A 15,329-nucleotide genomic window follows, 5' to 3' on the forward strand; every position below is an offset into this window, starting at 1 on the left:
TGATAGGTTTCTTACACGATAGGGTGTCTAAAAAGAAATATACAAAGGGTGTTCACAGGTAATTTTTAAATACATTTTTCATCTTTTCTTTTCATTCTTTTTTACCCTGGCATCCCTTTGGATGTATTGGGGGTGAAGGGGGTGAACACCAAAGGTGGTTTTTCCATCCCCCTTAATTTTGCCAGGGGAATGGATGCATATTCTGAACACCTCATTTTCATGGTTATATTTTTGGTCAGCTTAAAGGGTGTCTCAAAAATGATTATGAAATTAAATATAGATAGATAGATATGTATTTCAACATAAGCATACAAAATAATAATAATAAAATCATTACACATATTCACATATTTTTAAGCATAGTTTGGTACTTTCGTAACCTTGGTTGGCCATTACATAAGCTGAAAATACCAGTTTAGGACAAATATATTCAAATAAATTTTATAAGGTTACTAGCTACATACATTATATTGGATATATACATATAACAAATATGTCTGAAGAATCAAATATGTTTCCTAAAAGACTATTCTGTACAATATGAGCTCAATTGTCGTCAAGAATTATTTCTTTTAATCAACATCATGCATAACAGATTTCTAAAGGTGTAATTTATGGTTGAACCAATCTATCGGTCAGACGGATTGACGTACGCAAATACCCAGTATAAATAGTAGATTCCCTACTACAATATAATTTTTATGTTCAGTAAACAAATTTATTTATTTCCATATGGTTAATTTTTAATATTTCTTGTATAAAACCAACATAAGTTAATATAAAATACAAACATAAATTTGAAACTCCCCCACCCAAATAATTTTCCCCACCCTCGTCAATTTAAAAAGATAAGTTTTGTAAAACCAATTTAGCTCTGAAGGCATTGATGTTTAGTTCAAATCTTCATATCCAAATATTTTTTTTCTCAGTATGACAACTAGATGAAAAGAAAAGTAATCTTATAATTCATTATTATCGTTCCTGTGAAAAAATTGCCTAAACTTCCTGTTTTAATCTTTTTGGTCAATAGAAGGTTTCAGGCTATTAACTTAAAATTAAAGGTTCGGGAAAAAAGTCTATGTTAACTTTGTAACAAGGTGTCATTATCACAAAAAAATATGATTTGGATAATATTGTGCTTGTTTAATTCCGCCTGTTATAAACCTTCCCCCAGGGACTCACATTCGGTTTTTATGGCCCATTTGCCTCCATCCCACAAACTATAGGCATGTAGGAATTGGTATATCTCTAAAAAAATAATGATTGTAATACTTATCCAGATAAATTACAATTTATAAGTGCAGTAACTTTATTTCAAAGAAAATTTTCAACAGAAAGTGTTTTGAAGGGTTTTATTCAACTGTGCTCTTTTCTTACCCTTCGAAATAGTGAAGCTTACCAAAGATTTAGGTTCACTTGTAGCAGCCGTTTAAGAGATCTTTAAATCAACTTTTTATTTATAGGATTAACCAATGATGAAAATTCGATTTTTGGACAGGTTTTAAATTTTTAAAGTAATCTTTTCCATTATTTTTTTTAATACTAACGTACTCACCTAAGCATACATCCCTGAAAAGCTAGCATAATGATGATACTGATGTTTAATGAGGATTAAACTGGAGTGGTTCACTCTCAACACATAAATTCATAATTTTATCGCTTTTTATGCAAAATTATGGGTTTATATAATGTGGATAAAGCGCAAACCAAAGTTCTAAAATTAAGGTTTTTAACTTGAAAGAAAATCCTCTTTCTTCAAGTAAGATTTGAAATAATTATCTGTCAGTCTTTTGGGCACTTGAATGTTACTTTGAAGAAAAAACCCGATAGTTTAAGATCGTTTTTATTTCTTTCATTTCTATTTTCTTCATTAACTAAAAAGCTTATTGATTGATATTGTTAAATACTTTTTGGACCTAAAGTATTTTAGGTCCTGTTTACTAACTACAAAGTAAAAATCCTTGCTCAGTCTATAAGATTAGCGAGTTTTGAATACTAATTGCTTTGCTATCCTTATACAATATACATACCCATGAATTTATAATTTTAACTATGAATATTTTTCAACATAATTTCATAATTGCTTATGAGGATGTATACATGAACTTTATAGGCTTTAAGAAATCTCGCATTATTTAAGGATTTTGATTATAATAATATTTTTTCTATTTAAATTTTAGATGCGTGCATAAAATTCTTATGTGTGCAATTCAGCGTAGCATTTTCTAGCACTAGAACAAAAATGCTTAAGATAACGAAAGCTGAAAATTCAAAGTTCACTGTTAAGAGAATGAAACAATGCATGAAAAAAAGGGTTACAGTTTCTAATGACTTATTTTTAAAGTTAAGTTTAGATTATATTTTTTAAAAGCTTAAAATTACAGAACTTTTACAGAGAGATTTATATATTATAAACTCATTTTTTAAAATAGATTGAATAAGAGTATTGTAAACGGAAAAAGATTTAATTTGAAAAGTCCTTCATAATCTTAACTGAAAAGAATCTAATAATTCTTTTAGCAAAGTTAAACTTCATAGAATAATGAATAAAGAATGAATTCAAATCGGTATCGAAGAGAAAAAACAGGGAATATTGCATCCATTGTTAGCAGAGCTTGTTTGGCGTGGAAGATGCAATAACAAGGATATAACCAAGAATAAACAAGGGATATGTTACAGTTTTCAAACAAACTTTTGTACTGAAATAACCAAAGATGGTTGGCAAGGATTAGATATAAGTAACTGGTTGAAATAGATATATATATATTTTATAGTTTCTTTTTATAGACTATTGCGTGCATTGTTTGTTTGCAGTAATGTAAAGGGACAAGACAATAGCCGATAAATCAATATACCTCCTCAATGATGATACATTATGTTAACCCCTTTTCTAGATTACAATAATTGGTTGACACTCAACTTAATGAACCAAACTTTCATAATTTATAAAAGTCCCCAAAGTTGTGTAACCAACGAATAAGAAAACAAAACGGGTACACAGAACTTTGGGGACTAGTGTAATAAACAATGTCCCCCTCCTTCCTGATTTGTTTGAGTTTAAAAAGCTTTACATTCTGTAAGTTGATACTCTATGTGACAGACTCTGTAATCTCTGCATTTCAATCAATTCTTCAAATTTTCTAAAATCTTAATCGTTTTTAAATGAGATTTTAAAATTCCCTGGCTGACCCAATAATTGAGAAGCAGACACTCTTGATCTTTTTCACCTTTATAAACAAATTTTTGAATTAGTTAAAATTCATTCGATTTGGAATTACATTATGGACTTAAACTTTCACTGAAAGGTAACAAAGATTTGCAGAAATGTTTGGAAATCTCTATTGGAGCTAAAACACGATCTGTGCTTTACAGGAAAGCTTGCTAGAAAATAAAAAGAAATTTAACACATCATAAATAGTAACTTTCGATTATAAAAAAAATGTTAATTCAAGATAATGCAATTGCAAAAATATATATTTTGATATCTATGTTTAGATTCATTGTCAGAATGGTCACAATGTTAGAATAATTAAACTAATATATTTAGATGTGACAAGTTTTGATGCCTTTGTTAACATAGTAAAATACATGCAAACATAATTTTTGAACCTAGGACTAAAAATGAATTTGTTTGTTAATTACTTTTTAACGAGAAAAGCTTTTTTACATTGTAACAAATTTGTCTGTGTTAATGTGGGGTCTAATTCTTAAAAATAAATGTTGTGGCTAACGTCCTGTAAAGTTGTGGCATGGTTTTTAAGGAACAGCCTTTAATTTGAAATTTGCCGTCCTTGAAAAGAAAAATACTGATTTCTTTTCACATAGTAAAATATAGCATAACAACAGGATGACTGCAATTTATAAAACTTAGGATGCTCTAGTACCTGTTTGGAGAGGTCATAAAACTATTGTACGATACCTGAAATATTTCAATGTGATATTACAGTTAAAAAAATGTTTCATCATGATAGGAACAGTGTAGCTGCTGACCCTTGAATGTTCTGAGGCCAGGTAACTTTAGTTTTAAGTATCTTGAATAGTCTGTAGCAATAATGCAATATGCATTTGTGATAAAAACAGCCTAGCTGCTTATCTGTGTGTGTTAATAGTCCAGGTAACTTTAGTTCTAGGTGTCTTGGATAGTCTGCTGTTATAATACAATTTGCATTTGTGATAGAAACAGCCTAGCTGGTGACCTGTGTGTGTTATTAGTCCAGGTAACTTTAGTTCTAAGTGTCTTGGATAGTCTGCTGTTATAATACAATATGCATTGGTGATAGAAACAGCCTAGCTGGTGACCTATGTGTGTCATTAGGCCAGGTAACTATAGTTCTAAGTGTCTTGGATAGTCTGCTGTTAAAATACAATATGCATTTGTGACAGAAACAGCCTAGCTGGTGACCTGTGTGTGTAAGGAGGCCAGGGAACTATTGGCCTCTATCTCCTCTCTACTGATTCTCTTATATTAGCATCTTCTAAAAAACATAAGAAACGTCCAATTACCTTTTTTTTATTTAATCAAATAGTTTTATCGCGATTCTAGAACTTCATGAATTTTGTATTTCTTTAGGAGTACTTATTTAATACTTTAAATTTCTTTGAATGATGTAATATTTAGATAAATGGAATGTTTTATATTACATGTCATACAAGGTTAAAAAAAATGTCATCAAAATGAAATATTGTGCAAAATGTTCATAATTAGATTTGGATTGAAAAATAAATATCCATACTCTAAGAATTAAACTGTTTATGAGAGGCATAATGTTTAGGCGGAATATTGTTTGTAATTTTAGGTGTCATGTGCTCCTGTTAGCCTCTCAAGCAACCTCAATACAATTCACATGCATTCCGCTAAAATATGTCCTCACTGGGTAGGCTGGCTCGAAATAAGGCTTGTTTAGTTTGTTAGCATCGGTATAAAGTGAATTTAGGTAAAATTTGTCCTTACCGGGTAGACTGGCTCGAAATATGACTTATCCGACATGTACATTTACATTAGAATCTAGGTTGGTTAAAATTATGATAAAAACATCTAGACTTGTAAAATTATAACTTTGTTGCAGCATAAATCTAAGATATATAGATTAAAAATTCTAAACCAGTCTATCAGACCTATACAAATTTGAGGGGTCATCTTAAACATTGAGTAATTGTTACATATCTTACAGTATACACATAACTGTATTGTTAAAATAATTAAAAAGTTATTTAGGCCAAAATATCTTTCACAGATTTTTCAGATTATTAGAGAATCTTTTAATAATTGAGATTCTTGATCTTTTGTAAAAAAAGAAACTTTATATAAATTATAACTTACAGTAATTTATTTTTCAGATGACGAAAATTTGATTAATAAAACAAGGAGTAGATAGCTAAATTTCGCAAGACGCAGCAGAAGAAACCGCAGATGACTACTTATTTCTTGGACAAGCAGCTGCAGAATGCCAAATATCCACCGCCTAGGCCGATTTGATGTAGTGCTGCCTTATTTTTGAACAATCTTCATCCGCATCCCCCAACATTTAAAAGTTCAAGTACAGCTGTTTATTTTTGCATATCAGTAGCCAAAGCAGCACGCTGCATAGAAGTAAACTAACCAAGGCCGCAGCAGAGCGATTTTTAAAACATATTTCAAGAGTTAAAAGATTAAAAACAGTAATCCTTTTTGTTCTGAATTATTTTGAATATATTTATCCAGTATCTCTAGGTAAAATTTAAAAAGAGATTGTCAAGTTTAATAGAAAAAGTGAATATAATGTTAATTTTAAGGGGATTTTAACTAAGGTGTCTTTAGATAATTTTTAGTGCATCTGTTTGTCTTCAAAACAAGCACAAATAAGAGCATAGTTATTAAGATAAAGTTTACTAGAGGCGGACCTTCAACTTTAGATAATATCAGCTTGTCATTAATGCCACTTTTATAATTTACACAATAAAAATACTAAAGCATTAGTGGTAGAATCCTTTATCTTCCATATACTGTTATTTTAAGTAATATATTCTATTATACAAATGAAAAATATTTTTGTCCGTAGCGAAGGATCTCGCTAACCTCTGAACATATATTGTTCTTCTTTACGGCGAATCTACTCATAGATCTAAAGAAAGTTTTAACTATTTTTGGAGAGGGTCCTCCTATGAAAATCGACTCTAGAAAAATAACCCGCAAATTTATTTTTACATTTTCTTTTATTTCAAATTTGTAGCGGGGTCCAACGCCCCAACCCCCACTCCCATCTAAAGTGCCCCTAGAGGCTTATATGTGCGAATCCTCTAGTACTACATGAGACGACATTACACTGAATCAATAAGACTTGCAGACGGACATGTAAAGTTATACCGCTGCTACGCTCCTAAAAAAAAGAATACTTGTAAGCATGCTCTGGCTGACAAACTGACAGCCTTTCACCAAATTTTCTAGACGAGTTGACGTGAGCTATATTTCAACCCAGATTCATAACAAAAGAGTTAAAAATATAGATAACTGTCCGTAAATCCTTCTGTCCGAGGGAGATCGAAAATATCTTTCTTGTATATCAACAGATATTAAAATATATTTCTTATTCATTACATTAACTGCAAAAATTAAAAATTTAGTCTTTAAAGGCATTAAAAAAGGATATAAATATCAAAATTTGATAAAAGCTTACTTTAAAGAACAATTTAATTAGGCAAACATAAGGTGTAAAATAGCTCTCTATTGATAAAATCTTTTTACTCCTACAATCTTATCAATAGATAACTAAAACTTCAATGGGTTCACTTTCTTTGCTATAGTATATAGTAGTAAATAAAGACAAATATAATATAATGTAAATAATAGTAAAACATAAAACTGCATAGAGAAAGCTATTTTGCAGAAACTCTAGAAATAACAGCTTTTTTGATATGTGGATAGGCTATAGGTAAAATCGGGTAGCTTTTGGGGGAGGGACTTAAATAAAGGCTCTGCAAGGGTTACCTACAGAATTTAGCAAAAGGATAAAAATAAGCTGGCAAAAGGGCAAGAGTTCATAAACACACACACACACACACACACACACATGGAGTAGGTGGACCCAATTATAAACTCCCTTCCAATGAGAAACACGAATTCAAAATCACATTTGGCCTCTGCCCTCCCCACAACATTTTATAACATATCTTTATTTCCCAATAATACGTGCCCTTTAACCTCGGCGGCCTGTGATTGGACGAGGCCGGGTCCGCGTCGCCTTCCCATTGGTCGACAGCATAACCCTGTGACCTCCGTGAGTGTGTATCAATCAGCAAAATTTATTTTTTGAGGACGGCCTCATAAAGGGGTAGTGGGTGGTGGCAAGAGGGGAATGTAATTACTGGCCCGAATAGTGCGAAGTAATTTCTTGGAATTTTTTGTATGCAAATATGGTAACGTCTAGGATTTCTTAAATATTTTGATAATTATTCAGCAGTGTTTGTTTTACTTTTTCACGCTTTTAAATAATACAAATGTTGGGAATTTGGACAAGTTTCTCTGCAAACATTTAATAGAACATAACAGACAAAAATCAAAGTGTTAAACAAATTGATTTTTATGCTGCTTCTGCTTTAATCTTTAGTATTAGATAATAGGAAAACAAGCATAACTTCTCTATAAGTCTTGATTTGTCTGTCTATTAAACTGATAGTGTCTGTCTCTTCTCAATACGAAAGGGGAAAACAATTACATTTGAAATCCTATGCTAATGTGCTAATTTTGAGTCAACCTATACAATATTTTGAGTAGAATAATAATAAAATAGACATCAATATGTACGGGTATTTTGTTTAGCTGTTTTCTATACATTCCCTTTATATTGTACAGCTACTTTATCAAAGCAAATTCATTCATTTACTCCCCTCATCCAGGGAGGAAGAGGACAATGAATATTTAATTAATCTGTTAATTTGTTATCTATTTTGTTACCACAGGCAAAATTTATTCTTCAATATAAGAAAAGTTAATTATAGTCCATTGCACTATCCCCCTCTCCCTGACTCTGAACGCAATTTAGATTTGCATTCAATTTTAAAATATATTTTTTTATTAATCTTGGAGAAGTATTCATGATTTTAGGGTAGACTACAACCTTCAAGTTTGTGTTCAATTTGCAAACATCTTGAAAATACAAACAAAATTACACAAAAAGATGTCTAGTTGTTCGTCCTCTCAATTCTGATTAATCATGTTCAATTTGATCTCAAAATATAATTTTATTTTTATGAACAAATAAAGAAGAGATATATTATACTTATACCAGATTATCATGTTCTCCAATAAAGTAAAACTTGTAGCTGGGTAAGATAACGATTCACCCCCCCCCCTCCATCCTATCGGGTGAACGAACTGACCAATAAGTGATGTCCATGTTGGCAACTTAAATCCATGTACATATATTCTATATCAATTAATGTTTAAGAGTTGCTTTTTAAGCTTCTGATACATGAAGTCCAGATTACATCAAGATAGGACATACTTTACAAATTTTTGCAAAAATAAATTTATTGTTTATCCCAATTTTTACATAGATGCGAAGCATCTGTTTCTTTTATATTTTTCAACTTACTTTTAGTCGTGTTTAGACTCACTTCTTGAATATTATAGTAAAATCTTAGTTTTTCGGCTTTGCAGTTTGCAAGTCAACAATTATCAGGTTGCAGGTTGCAGCTGGAACGAATTTTTCGGCTGTGGCTGTTGATTGTTTCAAAGGGGGAACGGGAGGGGGGTGACGGGAATTTAAAATGATTTGCAAATAGAAATTTGAGTACCCCCCCCCCTCCCCACCCCCCCGACAGCGAACTATGAACTCTGGCCGCAGCGCTCGGCTCCCTAGCCTGCCTAGCCGCAGCGCTCGGCCCCCTAGCCTAAAACCTAACCTAACCTAAAATAGTTGTTTGTCGGTAGTCGGGGGGGGGGGGGGGGGGGGGATAACGCCGACTTTTTATATGAATTGTTAAATATTGAAATGCTTTACCTAAAACCTTCTTATTTCGTACACAAAAGACTTATCCCTATGTGTATGGCCTAGAGTGTTCCTAATCATAAATTGACAGTGCTCATAACATCAATCAGACAATATCCCTTGTCACAGCCAAGTCAAGGACAATTGTAGCCATATGAACATAAAATAGGGCTACAACAGTCAGAGTGGTAGTCAGAATAAATATTTATAAAGTCTCATTGGTACCTCCAAGAATTTCACAAGAAGAAAACCAACTCTTTTATTTCACGACGCTTGTCGGGAAGCCTTGATTCTTTATGAGAATGAGTTGCACCTGTTTTGGTTCTAGGCATTCCCAGTACTCCAACTAAATAAACCATGCACCTCCTATCAGGGCCTGCATGAGGTACAATTTTTAACATCTTTGGGCTAGGATTCGAACTAACTTCTCCGTTTATTCTATAAATGTTTTCTTCAGAGTACCTATTTCTTTCTCCTTATATATCTCCAATAGATATAAGTGAATAGAATACAATCACAAAATGACCATACAACCATACATACATAGATACAATGGTAACAACAAATACAATTACAAGATACAATGAGGTCTATAGACATTTTTATAATAAATAAATGGACAGCAAATATCTCAGTAACCACTGAACTGATATGATTCTACTCTTTAGGGAATGTACCTACTAGTAATTTATATTTTACTTTAATGTAATTTTGTAATTTGATTATTGAATTTAAAGAATTTTGTTTCTTTAACTACGTTAATTTGCTCTCTTCCTCTCAAACAAACGTATTTATACTTTTGAAAAAAATATTGTTGAAGGTTATGTGAAAGTCAAACTATCAAATACTTCTAGTTTACAATCTTGTGCTTAACATTACAACATGTACAGGGAATCTACAGCATAAAACTCAGACCTCTATCTGGTTGTCAATAATGGGACAAAACATGTCCACTACTTTGATTTTTGTTAACTTACTCTGTCATTAGACGGATGGACTGAACGACGTTAGTTATTGAGAAGCTGCATTCTTAAAAATATCCTTTTTATTCCCTCTCTCACTTTTCCTCGGCTAGCTAATATAATCTTTTAATCTAACCACTATCACAAATAAAAGGGGACTTACACCACCATAACAAGGACATTTATATCCATAAGTGGCACAACTAGAATATTGTGATAATGATCGGAGAAAGAAAGGACAATGAGCTATTAATATCACTAGTTCCCAAAATTTTATAATAACGTTTTTTATCAACAATTTTGGGGACTTTGAATTTTGATTGGTTGATTCATTAAGTTAAGAGTTCAAACGTTTTAACCACTATTTTTATCTACAGAAGAGGCAATTTTGTGTATCAACGTTGGCGATGTACATCAATTTATCAGCCACTGTCTTATTCCTTTAGATCACTGGATAATAATTAATTTTAAACCGGAATATATATTTTCTATGTACTTTTGGAACAAGTAAAAAAAAAGCTACAAACGTATTATATAAATAAATTTATATTAATATTTGAGTTAAAGAGCCGATATTCCTCTAATGAGTCAAACTTTAAACTTTTTAACACTTCGAAATTATATTTTCCGATGGGGAAAATTAAGAATAAAATAGATTTTTAATTTCAGTACGCAAATTTAACTACAACTTTTTGGTATAGTCTCATTCGTGGCAACGCACCTTAAGGGGCGATTCTTCGTATTTTTAACAGTAGCTTTTCTCCTACTTCTACCACCTGCGGAGAAAATTGCCCAGCCCTGTGGGACAATCACCTAGCCCAATATAACCTAACCTAAAATAACCTATAAAAAGACATTTAAAAAATACGACGAATAGCCCCTTAAGGGGCGTTGCCACGAAAGGGATTATTCCCCAACTTTTTGATACATAACTATTCTATGCATATAAATAATATATGTATAATCACAAAAGTAAAGTGATTTTTGAACTTAAGTATGTTGCAAAAAAAGCACTATTTACCCTAAAGCAATATCCCAAAAAATCGAAACCAATTTCTCCGTATAATAGATTTTAAAGAGCATAATAATTCTAAGACCATCGATCTTTAATTAATTTGAATGAAACATGTGTCACTAAAATTTATAACCATTTTTTTATTTGCAAAATAACTGGTAATTAACAATATTCAAAAATTTGACAACAATAAAAATATATGTTGGCAAACTTTTTGCCGTTTAATATTGCACATTTTGCAATGAATGAAAGAAATACTTTTAATTCAATTCACAAACCCTTTTTATTCTTCTATATATTTTTTTGTATATTTAAATGCCATTTCTTAAATCAGGTGTTGAACATTTGCGGTATTTTATTTAAAAGGACACACAAACTTTTAAATTTTATAAAGTGTTTTTCTCTTTACTTCAGTAAAGTAAAATATTTAAAATTCTAATTCAATTGAATATTTACCAAACTGATTATCAAATTTGATAAAATTATATTATACTAAACTTTATTTGAGTCTCAGGATTGCGTGTAACCTTAGCATTGTGTTCACATTATAAACCTTTGTTTTTTATTAGTTTGTTCTGTTTTTGTGTATAAAAGCATTACAGAACGACGAACAGACAAAATTGTATTCAAAAAACCGAGTTTCTTTTTTATGTTTTTTTAATACACATCTGTCAAAAATGTGTATTTTATTCAATTGAATCAAGATCTACGTGTAATATGTTTAATGCGTTGGTGGAAACAAGGATAACAACAACCTAAGCAAAGCCAAATTGTATGTTAATACCTTTCTGATTTCTAAGAATGTTCCGCTTCTCATGAATATGTCTGTAGGTGTGCTTGCGTCAAGCCATTTTTTAAGTATTAAATATTTTTGAACCACCTCCGTTCTATTTTTAAGTAACCTTAAAGTGATTAAATTGTGCATTCTGGAGCATAATTTACAAACAGATCAAAAAGACATTATTTAGGGAGATTGTAGAGTAGCGTCGCTACTTCAAAAAAAAGGGGAAGTGTATATGTGGGAAAATAGTATTGATTTTTAATTCCCCACTCAACCACCACGAGATGATAACTCATGCGAATGGTGTAAATCTATTTTCAAGTGGGTTAAAAAAGGATTAATATATTTCACATTAAAAATGCCCAATAAATCATATTCTATAGTTTTGTATATATTGTGTGTGTTCGTCCCTTAAGATCACGTCAACGGCTATGGGCTAAATCACTAGTGAATAAAAAACATTTATGCCTACTGAAATTCTGAAATTATTCTCTAATGGGTACCCTAAACAGGAAACTATTTTTTAAAAACACTTCGCTAGAATTGTACATAATATCCATGTTTAAATAAAAAAATACTGATATTTTATTGTAGATATTGACCCCTGTAGAATAATGAGTTTATAGGGTTGAATATGAATGAGATCAAATGTTACTTCCACGAGTTAACTAAATAAATATTTCTATATTTCTTTGTCAATATATTATTGTATAAAAGTAGAAGAACTTATTACTTTTAAAAAACAATCAAATAGTTTGAAGACAAAGTGACATATAAGTTAATGCTTGTTTGCCATAGGAATCTTCACACAAAAATTCATACGTCAATCTTTCAAAAAGCCAAGAAAATTAAATTTCTCCAATATAATCATCTATAATACAAAGTAGAACGATGTCTGTCTGTTTGTTTGTCTGTTTGTAGCGGAGGATCTTGCTAACCGCTGAACCGATCGGGTTCTCCTTTACAGGGTAGCTTCTCATAGTTCCCGGGAAGGTTTATAACTATTTTCTTGGGGGGTCGACTACCCCCCCCCCCAAAAAAAAAAATAATTCCTCTCAAAAAATTTTTTTTTTCTTTTTCTTTTTTATTTTAAATCTAAAATACGAAAATTGGTTTGATCAAACCTCTTGGGGCACAGCCCCTAGAGGCTAGGGGCGAAGCCGCTAGTATTATAAAAAGTAGTAAGTGGTTTTGTCTGTCCCGAAGAATCTCGCTAACCGCTAAACCGATATTATTCTCCCTTACAGTGAAGCTCCCTATAGGTTCTGGGAAGGTTTTAAACTATTTTTGGGGAGGGTGTATTCACCCCCCTACCCCGCAAATTTTTTTTTACTCTTTTGAAACTCAAATTTAAAATAGGATGAGGTCGACTTCTCCCCCTCCTACTTTAAGCGCCCCTAGAGGCTTCTAGGGACGTAGCCGCTAGTATCATAAAAATGAATTAGAAAAAAATACTGTTCTTTCGTACAAAAATGTGTACACATTCCACCAATAATTTAGTCGGATTGTTCGGCGTGCGAAGCACTTTGTCTAGGGGGGGGCATTTTGAAGATTTTGTAAAATTTTGCCCCCCCCTAAATCAAAGTGCCCCGGGGGGGCACTTTGCTTTAGGGGGGGGCATTTTGATTATATAAACTAATTTTAAATAAGGGCGTTTTAAGGGGTGGGATTATTTGATTATGGGCCTTCTAGTCCTTATCCCCTCTTCCCCATCCCTTCCCCCATCCCTATTTCCCATTTATATCCCCCATCTCTTCCCCCCCCCATCTCTTCTCCCCCATCCCTTCTCCCTACCCTACAATGACCGAAGGGAAGGGAGCTAGAAAGCATCTTCAAAAAAAAAGTACAGAAGATAATTTAACCTCCCCCCCCCCCCCCATCAAAACATTTTTTATGGGTGGAAGGGGATGTTATAAAATCTCATCAGGAAGGATGAATAACCCCATTAAAAAATTTTTTTGAGGGGGGGACATAAAAACACTTATTTTAGAAATAATTTACCAAAAATTAACCTAATATGTAAAACGGATTTTAAATATTTCTTTATTGTATGGCAACAAGGATGACAACATCTTTAAGTAGCAAAGCACAAAAAATCATTAATAAGAAAACAGACAAGTAGATTTAAAGGGCATCTGTTGAAATAAATAAATATTTTAGATAGAAAGTCACAAATCCTTTTTCCTGTATGTTGTGTGATGACAGTCAAAGTAAATTACATACTGGATGCTCGAAACAGCGAAAAAAATTTTTTTTTTAAATCTTATAATCCACAAAAAAATTTATCATACCATAAAAACCAAAGATATAAAGAACTATGTAAAAAATAAAAAAATTACTTGTCCTTTCATCTACAGATGTAAAATCTCTTTGAAATATGGAAAACTTTGGGGTATAGTCTTTTTTTGTGGCAATGCCTCTTAAGGGGCATTTCGTCGTATTTTCATAGTAGCTTTTAATATGTTTTTCTAGGTTAAGTTAGGTTAGGTGAATTCCCCGCAGGGTTAGGCAATTGGCCCCGCAGGAGCTATAAATAGGTGAAAAGCTACTGTGAAAATACAACGAAATGCACCTTAAGAGGCAATGTCACAAAAAGGACTATACCCGAAATTTAAAAGATACAAAAATAGCCAAAAACGTCCTGAAAAGCAGTCCGACCTCCATGAATTTTTAATAGTTAATTATACTCCATAATGATGGGAATGTTAACATTAAGTTTTAGCCTTCTATCTTTAATTGCAGTTGAAAAAATCACATTTCCCCCTTAGCATTACGTACTGACAGCCATAGTGAATTATAGAGATGCTAAAAAGTTATATCAACATATTCTACCCTCTTTAAATGGCACTTTAAAACTATGTTAATTTTTGATTAAGTGGTGTTTCCAATCATTTATAAGGGCGGTGCGTGAAGCGCACCTAAAAATATTTACTCCCCCTTTGAACTAAAATCAATTAAAGACAACAAGAGTGGAGTATTTTATCAAGTTAGGAATATAGAGTGTAGTTAGTTCTAAGGGTTTTTAATGAAAATTGCCATAAAAAAAAACATGTCTTTTTGTAAGGGTATATACACAAAAAAATGATAAACTTATCCTGAAAATAATATGACATCATATATAGTTATTCAATAGACAGACATACAGTGTTGAGAAAAAGGCTTAGATAAATATTAACGCTGTTTCTTTTTTATATAAAATAACTTTTTGATTAAATATTTGTTGTTTACACATGTTTTTAAAGAAATAAAAACAAAACACACAATGTGATAAAAAGCAGAAACCATTTGGAAGGGCGCGAAGCGCAAATTTTTATCTTCAAATATGCAGGGAGGGAGGGGTTTTGGGCTATTTATTACACTAGTCCCCAATATTTCATATAAAATTTTCTTATTCGTTGGCTCAACAACTTTTGGGACTTAAATGGAATTTTGATTGGTTGGTTAATTAAGTTGAGTTTCCATACATTTCATCCACTAATTGTAATCTATATAAGGGGTAATGTTGTGTATCATCATTGGGGATGTACAAAATTTCTTTGGTAAAAAGTTTATATTATACAAAATAAAATACTTCCTATTACCTGGTTTGTTATGTTCAATGAAAA

The sequence above is a fragment of the Acartia tonsa genome, chromosome 2 (assembly GCF_053477335.1).
Source record: "Acartia tonsa isolate MP-2025a chromosome 2, ASM5347733v1, whole genome shotgun sequence".
NCBI lineage: Eukaryota > Metazoa > Arthropoda > Copepoda > Calanoida > Acartiidae > Acartia > Acartia tonsa.